Source organism: Loxodonta africana, chromosome 15 (genome assembly GCF_030014295.1).
Source record: "Loxodonta africana isolate mLoxAfr1 chromosome 15, mLoxAfr1.hap2, whole genome shotgun sequence".
Lineage (NCBI taxonomy): Eukaryota > Metazoa > Chordata > Mammalia > Proboscidea > Elephantidae > Loxodonta > Loxodonta africana.
In genome coordinates this window covers 9,000,416-9,011,586 of record NC_087356.1, presented here as the reverse complement: position 1 = coordinate 9,011,586, position 11,171 = coordinate 9,000,416, and positions in this window count along the sequence as shown.

The following is an 11,171-nucleotide window of genomic DNA, read 5'->3' as shown; positions in this document are numbered from 1 at the left end:
GATGCTGTGAAGAAGAATTACCTAAATGCTGTCTCTTCCTGGGAGTCCCAAACTTGGCTTGCTGTACTTTGAGCCACAATGAGTTCCTATGCCTGAGTTTAAAGCCCTGAAAATAGGAATGTTTCGTGAAAACGGTGATAGACCGCTTACCACAGCCGCCCTGGGGACCGCACACTAATGCTCCATGCTCCTACGGCCATAGTCCACTTTTCTCCACCCTGTGGAAGTGGTAAATAATATTGGAACAAAGTGAGTCAGGATACTTAGAATTCACTGTAGCAAAGAGAATCGGAACAACAAAAGCCCTCTCACTGATGAAATTGGATTTTTTTTTTTTTTTAATTAACACTTCTAATTAGAATTTAACATCTCACTAGCTTCGTATGGGATTTTTCGCTTCCTTAACCTCACGGAAACCTATCTGTTGGCTCTAAATAGGCAGTCACTTACCATGCACCACTTGAGGGTTTCAATTAATCCAAAATCCTCTGACTTTGGTTTGTAAACTTGTCTTTTTGCTCTTGTGCCATTTCTTCCTGTTTGAACCTCATCCTCTCTAGAAAGTCCTCTCAATAGGTTATTCTTACCCAGCTCTCCTACGTATCACGGTTTCTCTCCGATTTTAACGAAAGAAGTTCATAACTCCGACCATGACAATTCACGGTGATACCTGTAAGCATGGAGTCCTGGTGGCGCAGTGGTTAAGAGCTCCGCTGCTACCCAAAAGCTGGGCGGTTTGCTCCTTGGAAACCCTATGGGGCAGTTCTACTTTGGCCGATAGGGTTGCTATGAGTCAGAATTGAATCTATGGCAAAAAAAAAAAAAAGCATAAAGACTATTAGAAAAGCCCCTTCTATGTGCCAGTAGGTGTGATGGGCTCTTTGCATTCAGCAAGCAGAGATCTGAGTTGTATTGAATCGAGTATTTGAAACCATGTCTCTAAACCTCTGCCACTCACCGCTGTTACCTCGGCTGACGTCAGAAACAGTCAGCCGATGATGCCATTAGAAAACTGGAGTTCTTCTTCTGTACTGTTCAAAACCTTACGAATGGCAATAAAAATCAAGTCTATTTGTGATTATTGGTTCTAAGAGGTAAATGATACTTGAATGTGACTTGAACAGCCTCAAAGCATCTAAGCTAGAAACGTCTTGGAAAATCTCTTGGCTGTCTACAAAGAGAGATGGGTTTACTTGGAAGTATTTGCTGCCTCAGCTAGAACTGAAAATCTGGCTGAACTCAACCTTTGTTATAATTCTACAGAAAATTCTTAGGATGGTGAAAAATCATCAGTATGCAAATACTAGTCTATGAAAATCATAGCCGATATTCTTAATATAGGAAACTGTAGAGGGGCCCCAGAAAGAAAAAGAAAATATAATATCTCCGTAGAATAGGATATTTCCATGTCAAACCAATCTCTGGGGTGTCCCTGTTTGGTGCAAAAAGTTGACACACTCCGGTGCAAATGGCTAACGTGCCCCTGGCTGTTAACCTGAAGGTCGAAGTTTCGAGTTCACCCAGAGGCACATTGGAAGAACGTCCTAGTGATTTACTTTTGAAAAACCAAAGATTGAAGAGCCTATGGAGCTGAATTCTACTCTGCCGCACATGGATCACGTGAGTCAGAATCAACTCAACAACAACTTTTTTTGTTTGCTTGTTTATCTGTTCGTTTAGTATCTCTGAATCCCGTGAAATCCCCATAGAACTGTTCCTGAATCCAAAGGTTTTCTTCAGGGAAACCTCTATCTCTTAATCAAAAGTCTCATCGCTAGATATTCATGTATTTCACTTTTATCATCTTTCCTTTGCAAAGTTATTTAACCCCAGGAGAGGTAGGTAACATTTTGAGCTTCGTTTAAATTTTCTGTGAAAGAGCTTGGCAAAATCTTTTGCAGCAAGTGGTTAAAAACATAAAACCTTGGAACAAATGGAAAATGTGGTCCTTTGGTGGCCGAGAGACCCCATAGTGAGGAAAGGGGGAAGTGGAGAGAGTGTTGTAATAACTCCCTCCCATTACACAGGTGTGCTCTGGCTTGGCCAAGCCACTGTCTTCGCATTGCTGGGGAAGGTGGCAAGTGCATCAGCAAAGGATGAGATTTAATGGGGATGTCACAGCCCTGCCACTGCAGAGCAGCTCTGAGAGCATGGGAGATTTTTAACATAATAATTATAGCATAATCATTTAAACATAATAATTATAACATCTTTTGTGTAAGGTCTTTCTTCCATGGAGACTTGCCAACATTCATCATCATCAAAAGTATTTATTTAGCACCCACATGCGTATAGCTCTGCTGAGTGCTAGTTTTTTCTTTGATAGTTTTTACAGCATCTTAAGTCAGTTTAAAAAAGGTGGAGGAGGAAGAAGCTCAGGAAGAGAAGGTTAAAGAAAAGCCTTGGTTATTTTAAAAGCTGCTCTTAGCAACTTTTGAGAACGAAGGATAGAAGGATCCTAGAACCTGAGAAAGACTCCCTAACAGAGGATAGAATGGAAAGTAATCATTCCTTAGAAATCTTTTCTATTTTTCTAAGAGGCCATTAGATATTTAATTTTTAGAAAGCCCAAGAAATGCAGACTACTCTTTCCCCACTGTCAAATATCTTGTAAATTAAGGAATGAGTGTTTTAGTTAAACATCTCTGTAGTTCACCTGAACTCCTGAGCATTTTAAAGAGATCTGACAAAATTAAGAACTCTCTTTTTTTGGTGTTATTAAATGTTATCTTTGCTAATTTCCTTAAGTTGGCAAAATTTCTTCAATTGCAGAGATGCTTTTAGATCTAAATGAGTTTTGTGTGAAATACTTAAACATTTTCTATGCATACTCAAATGAAAAACACATTCAGCCAATTCAAGGCAAGTAGGTTGGGGAATTATATAGAACTAGAATTATTTCCACAATTATTTTCACACTACAGCTCACACATATGTTGAAAAGTCTATTGTAGGATATACAGTATTTTGAAAATTCCAGAAGGACTGGAAAATAAAGTGTAGATATTTTGTAAAATACTTAACCAAATGGTTCACACAAATATAGACGCAAACTGTGCACTTGGAGACTCCCTTTTAGGCCCTCTTCACTTGAGTTTAACATATGTGTCCTACTTTTTTAAAATACCAAAAATATTTGCAAGTATGTTTATTGAAATGTTTCTAAATTCTTTGCAGTAGTCATCTGATTTGCATCCATACATAATTCCCACTTCCTTCGGTGGGCATGGTGACTGTGAGGTGGAAGAACTTAGATAACTATATCGTACAACTTTCTAACATTTTAAATTTTCAAAGGAAAATTAGGCCTGTAATTTTTTTTTCTTCAGATGTGCAGCTGAGAATACTTTTTTTTTTAATCACTAATTTCCCTGCAGATTAACACATTCGGTTCTGCCAAAAATCTGCCTCTTCTCATCCTTCCTTTGCTGTACCAGCCACTCTTTTCTCTTTGTCTCTCTAGTTCTTTGATCTCTTCTAGAATGAATAAACAACAACAAAATAAAACTCTTTCTGCCCCTGAAGAGGAGATAAGGAAAATTTTATAATTTTAGCTCTTGCCAAAAATCACTTAAATGCTAGCGAAAACAGAGGATTAATTGAAAAATCAATAAACCAAGAGCAGAAATTGCAATATGCAGGCCAAGTATTCATCTAATATATGTGTGCCCATTAAAAAAAAAAAGGTTCATTTTGTAAAACCCAGGCTTTAAAAACTGACATATTCGGAATTTATTTATTGCTCTGAAAAGAGGAGCATTTCTTTAAAAATCAACACCCAATCTCATTGAAATATCCTGCCATTTGTAAAAAATAAAATTATTGTTAACTTGTCAGACGTATATTTCTACAAGATATGATAATAAATAAAATGGAACAAAATGGCCTGCAATGTAAAAAAAAAAAAATTACATTACTTTAAAAAAAAATCATTATTCATTGACTTTCTATAGAAGTAAAATATGTGAGAGATAAATATACTTCATAGGGTATTAGAATCTATTGAAAAGTGTGAGCTAAAATAGGAGAATAACAAATAATCCACAAAATCATTTTTTTACATTATCATGGTTCATATATAACCTATGTCGATGTCAAACAAAGTGGTTTTTCTAGAATCTATTCATCTACCTATTCATCTACCTATCATCTATCTATCATATATCCATCCATCCATCCATCCATCCATCCATCCATCCATCCATCCGTCCGTCCGTCTAGTCATTTATAAATAGGGGTATAAAGCTGGATGGCAGGAAAAAAACAGTTCCAGGCCAAAATGTTGTCACTGTTGCACTGAGAGGTAATTGCATTTGATACACATTTTTACTAGGGATTAAAATAATTCCTGGATGATTTTAACCAATAATAAAACTTCCTTTGAATTGTAGACTTCACTAAAATATCCTTTTTATCCTTGGTGATAATGGATTAGGGTTCAGCCACTTAAAACAATAAACATGATTGCAAAGTTCATTACTAAATTCTGTTTTTAACAAAATTAATCTTTAACATTCCCAGAGGGTGTATGGCCTCAAGCACTGATTATTTGACTTCGACAGCATAAAAAAAATACTTCACTTGAGACTCCAAAGTGCCTCTGAACACCTAGGTCATAATTCCTACTCTCACTGGAGATAAATTATAAGCTCACATATGCAATAAAATAATCACAAAAACTGTATTCTTCAATAAGCAGGCTGCATGCAAGAGTTAAATGCAGACAGGATTTGAGGGCATGGCTTTATTTATTTATTTTTTTCCCTCTACTACATTCCTTCTGAATTTCCAACCTTGGATTTAGATAGCAGATTGCACCCTGGAAACACATGGATTACGTTCAACTCAAAAGTGGTTTCATTCATTAGTTTTTTATTGGGGGAGGAGGGTGCCTGCTTGTAAGATGTTTTCCTTTTCCTTGATTTTAAATCAAATACAGTTGCCAACATTTAAAGATTAGATTTCACCAAAAACTGGGCTGTCAGTTTCCCTTGAATGTAGAAGATCCAGTGACATGGACTTTTCCTCACGTGTTGCCATCTTGGCATGATCTGTGGGGACTAACTGACAGATGGAGCCTTTACAGAGGAACTGATCTCTTTGTCTGTCCACCTTCTTGTCGGAATGCTTCACTGGAAGACATTACTTATCATGACAGTTTTGTCTTTTGCTCCCCTTACCTCACAGCGCCTCCTAGTGTGAGAAGGGGTCTGAAGCTATCTAGAAAGAAATGGAGTGAATAACTTCAGAAAAGTTTATCTAAACTTCTTTCGCATAACTCCATGAGTAACCAGTCAGAAGCACCTGTTAACAAAAATTGTGTAGAATATTTTCACAAGTTCTGTTCTATGCAGTACTAGTTCCTCAGGAACTAGATGTTATGTGCCTTAGTTTCCTAGTGCTACTGTAAGACAAATACCACAAGTGGGTGATTTAAAGAACAAAAATTTATTTTTTCACAGTTCTGGAGGCTGAAAGTCCAAATTAGGGTCTCAGCCATGCCAATTCCTTCTGTCAGCCTCTCTCCTAGTTTTTGGTGTCAGCCAGCAATCCTTGGTGTTCCTTTACTTGTAGGTGGGTCCTAATATATCTTGTCTTCCCCTATGTGATTATGTCTCTGTCCAATTTGCTCTAAGTCAGAAGTGATTAGGTTTAGGATCCACCGGACACTGACTGATATGACCCCAACTGATTGATTGCTTGATTGATTACATTACATTATGGAAAGTGATTACATTGCATTACATCACATTACATTATGAGAGGTGATAACATTAAATTACATTACATGTGAAGTAATTACATTACAGTGTATTACATTCCATTGTATACATTCCATTCCATTCCAGAATGAAATCTGCTCTACCCAAGTCCAAATGATTTAGTCATATTTAACTACTCAGTGACAGAAACTAGACTATTGTGTGGTCAAACCACTGGGAACCATAGCCTAACTGAGCTGACCTATAAAAATTAACCGTCACATTTCAAAAAAAAAAATTCAAATATTCTTATCATCAAATAAGTTTTGGAAAAGCTGGTTTAAGCAAAAGAAAACAAGTTGCTTTATGCAGAAGTTCCTGTGCCCTTGGCGTGTATTGTGTATGATGAATCTCCAATTAGAGAGTTATGAGGCAGCATTTTCCAAATTTGTTAAACATGAAACATTTCTTTTAGTAAATCTCACCTTCGAAATATGATACTAGGAAGTTCATGCCATTTGTAAAAGCATGTAGGTGTGGTTGCAGTGTTGAGTTTTCACTGAAAACCAAATGTGTTTGGAAGTTAGATTTCCAAACTTTGGAAGTCTCTGCTTTCGCATGGCTTTACTTAGTTTAGCATTTTCCCCCACTGAAGGAGAGTTAAGATGGAGTTTGGAGATAATATTTAGAGGAAGGGAAGCGATAAAGTAGTTTGGGAAGACAGCAGAATGGGCCAAGATCTGTGGAAGGTAGTGATCTTCTGTCTACGCCCATATATGTGGGTCTAAGTCCTTCAATTCAGAACTCAGCAATTTTTTTTGGAAGAGATGGAGTTAAACACAGATGATGTAGCAACATCTCTCTTTTTTGGCACCCAGGGAGAAAACAAGGCAGGTTGGAAGGAAGACACTTCATTCCTTTCTGCTCAGGACCCCACCTGGTTTCAGCACAATGCAGAAGGCAAGAAAGCAATTCAACTGTTAGAATTAGATCACCTACCACTGTTCCATGCCCAGGGCATGACCCCGAGTGTGCTCACAGTACATAATGGCAGCGGTACCAATTCAAAAGCCTTTCCGCAGTGGCTTCCTGGCAGCAGACACCCATGAGGGTCTCCTGGGGATTTTCCAAGTCTGGGGAGCGATGTGCACCAGATAGCTGTCATCTTTCCATAAGCAGGGAGTAGCCTGGCCTACTGAAATTTGTGTCTCTACTGTTTGGAGTCCCTGGGTGGTACAAATGGTTAGCATGCTCAGCTGCTAAGGAAAAGGTTCAAGTCTACCCAATGGTGCCTCGGAAAAAAGGCCTGGCCATCTACTTCTGAAAAATCAGCCATTGACAACCTCGTGGAGCACAGTTCTATTTTGACATACTTGGGTTGTCTTGAGTGGAAACCAACTAGACAGCAACCTGCAGTGTTTAGATACACATTATATTCTCATAGGCTGTGAAGTCTGGGGAATTTTAGGTTTTGTATCTTATCTTACCAGTAGTTAATCATTTAACATTCTCAATGATATAAAGACACTAGGAAAATTCTGCATCATTTCTCTTTATTTAATAGATGAATTTTTGGTTCACAAAACAATTTCCAGAAAACAGAAAAAGTTATTCGTTAAAAAAAAAAAAGTATTGCTGTTTTCACTGCATGACTCTCTTGGGTTCTGATGCAGCATAACTTCCCTGGTAATATAAGAGGGAAAGACAGCATGCAGAATGCCAGCTGCTCAGTGAGATACCCGACACCCAGTCTGCATGGGTGTTAAATTATAATAACCCACGCTGACTGTCAGAGCACCCTACATGGCCCTAGTCTTAGCAGGCATTGAAGAGCTCGAGTGTCTGTATCATGCCCCTGATATTTAGCCGTATGCGTTAAAGAAGCAGTTGACAGAAAGGTCATAAATTTAACCTAGAGAGGAATATAAGCGGTGCACAGCACAAAGGGTGGGGCTGATGGAGTCCTCGTGCTCCCACCAGGCCTGCTCAGGACACACCAGCTGGAGGTGATGGATTGGCCTTTTAGGTGGCCTCATATAGGGATACTTTGCTGTGAACCAACCAACTTCTACGCAATGAGACTAAATCACTGCAGGTTTGCAGCCTGGCCACGGCGTGCCTCACTAAAAGCTTTAACCATTGTCTCGCTGCGCTGCTCTGAGGGCACCATGTTCTCAGGCTGCCAAGTCTTAGAGCAGATCTCATCTAGCCTTAGTGCTCTGCTCAGTCCTCATCTGCCGAAGCCTGGAAGCTGAAGAAATGCCCAGAGTTAGTCAGTGATCCCCTCGGGACTTCTCCAGGATTGATTCCACCCCCTGGTCTACTCCTCGACACATCTGAGTACTTGCCTGTTATAGCCCTGTTTCTCCCTACTTTTCTGGAATAAAATATAAGAAAACATCAGACCTTAATTTTTTTTTTTTTTTTGGTGGAGGGGAGGGGGAAGGAGTAGGAGCAGAGGATCTTTATATAAATCAACTTCCAAGCAATAAGTGCTTCTCCAGTGTCCCTGGACTCACAAGAATTCTTTGCACAGAACTGAAGACTGAGGGAAAACCTTTGATAGCAATTTGTGCAGATTATTTTGTCCTTTGAGAAGGCATCCACGAAGGAGGTTGCCTGGACTTGTATGGTCTGTTCCACTCAGAATAGATGTTTTTCCTAGATTTTCTACCTTTAAAAAAATCCATCGCTACGTTGTTGGATTTCTAGTTAAGAATTCTTTGAGATTATATTAAACGAACAGATTTCTTTGGCTTGTTCGTTTGTTTGCTTGGCTTGTTTTGTTTTCATAGAGCATCAGCCATGTTCTATTGGCTAATTCAAGCAAACCTAGCATTTGCTACAGAACTCATAAAGGAGATGATTTCTCTAATTTCATTTTTTAAGCCTCGTTTTTTAACTTCTTATAGGTAAAAAAATCTCCTCCAGGGCACCCTTTTCGACCTCCCCACGTCTCTTATCTCCTTCATGCCTTACCTATTGTTCCTCTTTTCACTCTTTATTGACAGGTGGAATCTATTTCTTTACCCCTGAAATCTGGGCTGGCCTTGACACTTCCATTTACCAATAAGTTGTGAGCTTCACTTCTGAGCCGAGGCTTCTGGAGGCCCTGTACACTTCTGCTCTCTGCCTCTCTGAATCGGCCCAGCTGCCAGTTGAGCAAGTCGGAGCTAGTCTGCTAGATAATGAGAGATGACATAAAACAGAGAGGATCCATCCCACCCGAGGCCATCCTAGATCAACCAGGCTCCTGTCAACTTAGCCAGAAGAAATGTTCTGTCTGAGCTCAGTCCAAACTGTCTACATGTTTGCTATTTTAGGAGCTCTGGTGGAGCAGTGATTAAGAGCTCTGCTGCTAACCAAAAGGTTGGCAGTTCGAGCCCACCAGTGGCTCTTTGGAAACCCTATGGGGCAGTTGTACTCGATCCTGTAGTGTCGCTGTGAGTTGGAATCAACTCGGTGGCAACAGGTTTACATTTTGGAGTGGTTTGTTGCCTAGAAAAAGGTAACCGATTTACTTGCTAATTATTTCTTCCATGACTCTCTGTAATAGAAAAAGTAGATAAAAACATTGTCAACTTTTTTTCATTACCTTAGTCACAGCTTCATTTTATGCCCAACTTTGGTTTCTCTAGCTTCCCAACTGCCTCTCCAACCCTCAGCCATCTGACCCATGGCTAACTAACCTTAACTATCAAGGGCATCAGGAAAATGCTGCCATTGCAACTATCAATCCCTGACAAAGGAGCAAGCTGCAGCATCAGAAGTGAAGTGTGAGGTGACGTTCCAGTTCACTTCCCAAGCTCCTGACCAAGAATTTTGCCCGTAAATGGAGCTGCTCATTCCCCTCAGACAGGTTGTATTACATAGTGAAATGATTGTCCTTGTTCTGGATATTTAATTGGCCATTGTTGGAATGAAAAATCTTCTAATGCATCGCTTTGTTTCTGTTCAAAAAACGGAAGGAAACTTGATTGCTAATAAACATCTGATCATGTTATGCATCTATTCTAAACCACCCAATGTCTTTGTGTAACCTTCAATTAAAAAGGTTCATTTTATACGACTGGTTATTAAAATGCTTGGCAGTCAAATTGTGAAAAAGCACTAATTGCACCTATATGATATATGCACTCTCTCTATACCCCTTCTTTCCAAGGATGGATACACCTATCAATCGTTTATCCTAAGCAGAAAACCCCAAAAACCAAACCCATTGCCACTGAGTCAATTTCAACTCATAGCGACCCGATAGGACAGAGTAGAACTCCCCCATAGAGTTTCCACGGAGTGCCTGGTGGATTTGAATTGCTGACCTTTTGATTAGCACTTAACCACTACACCACCAGGGTTTCCATCCTAAGCAGAAAAAAAAAAAAAATTTTTTTTCAAAAGCCAGGTTTATTTCTTGTATCACATGGAGCTCATATTCCTTGTGCATGTATGGAGTGGGGATGCCATTGCCTTCCCAATTATTGAAGTCATTGGCCTCTAAGTATAAGCACAGTAAACATTAAGTTAAAAAATTAAGAAGATAAGATTTCCTCTTTCCTGCCAGAGACTGGAAGGCAAAAGTGGGAGGCGGGGACGCTGTCTATCATAACCTTCCACAGTCATGGCAGGGGTCCACAGAATTTAGGGATTGCCACTCCTCTGCTCAGCCTGCGTTTGGTACCAGCTGGGTATCTGCAGAGGGTGGTGATGCTGGTGGCTGTGGAAGAGTGGCCCCTCTGCCATGACCTGCAGGCTGCAGGGTTGGGTGGCCTGACTTTGAAGCAGTCTCACAGATTCTTCTGTGAGCAGATGTGTGTAGCAGCTACCAATAGCCTTCTGGTTAAGCCAGAAATAGGATTAGTTACGAAGGAAAAATATAGGATAAGAAGTTTCCCTCTCTTTTTTAATTGTTGTAAAAAATATATATATAACATAGCATTTGCCAAGTCAACATTTTTTTTATGGCCAACTGAGTGACACCAATCACGTTAATCAGGTTGTGTCATAGACAAATACCTTTTCACCCTTCTGAGTTCAATAGTAAAAATGAAACTCAAAAATTCTTAATACCAAATAATAATAATAATCCTATTCTAGTTATTATAGCAATTGTCGCATAATGTATTTTTAAAAAAAATGTTAGGTTTGGCTGAAGAGAGTTGTGAATTTTATCTGTGTATTTAAAATTTGGTCTCAGATATTTTTAGATATCATCCTATTTGAAACAGAGTAGTCAATGTGAATAATCTACCAAAGTTGCATTTGCTTGAGTTTCAATCATGATGGTATTTTTATTTAATTAGGAAAGTGATTCTATTTTTCAGAGATTTAATTCACTCTATTTTTGGTGTGCACATAGGTAAGTTTTTTGTATTTATCCTTCTTTGTAAAAATATGTAAAGTCTTTACGTGCCATTTTTTTTGCATCAATGCATTCAGGTGAAAAGAAGCTGAATATTTTCCTAACGTCCA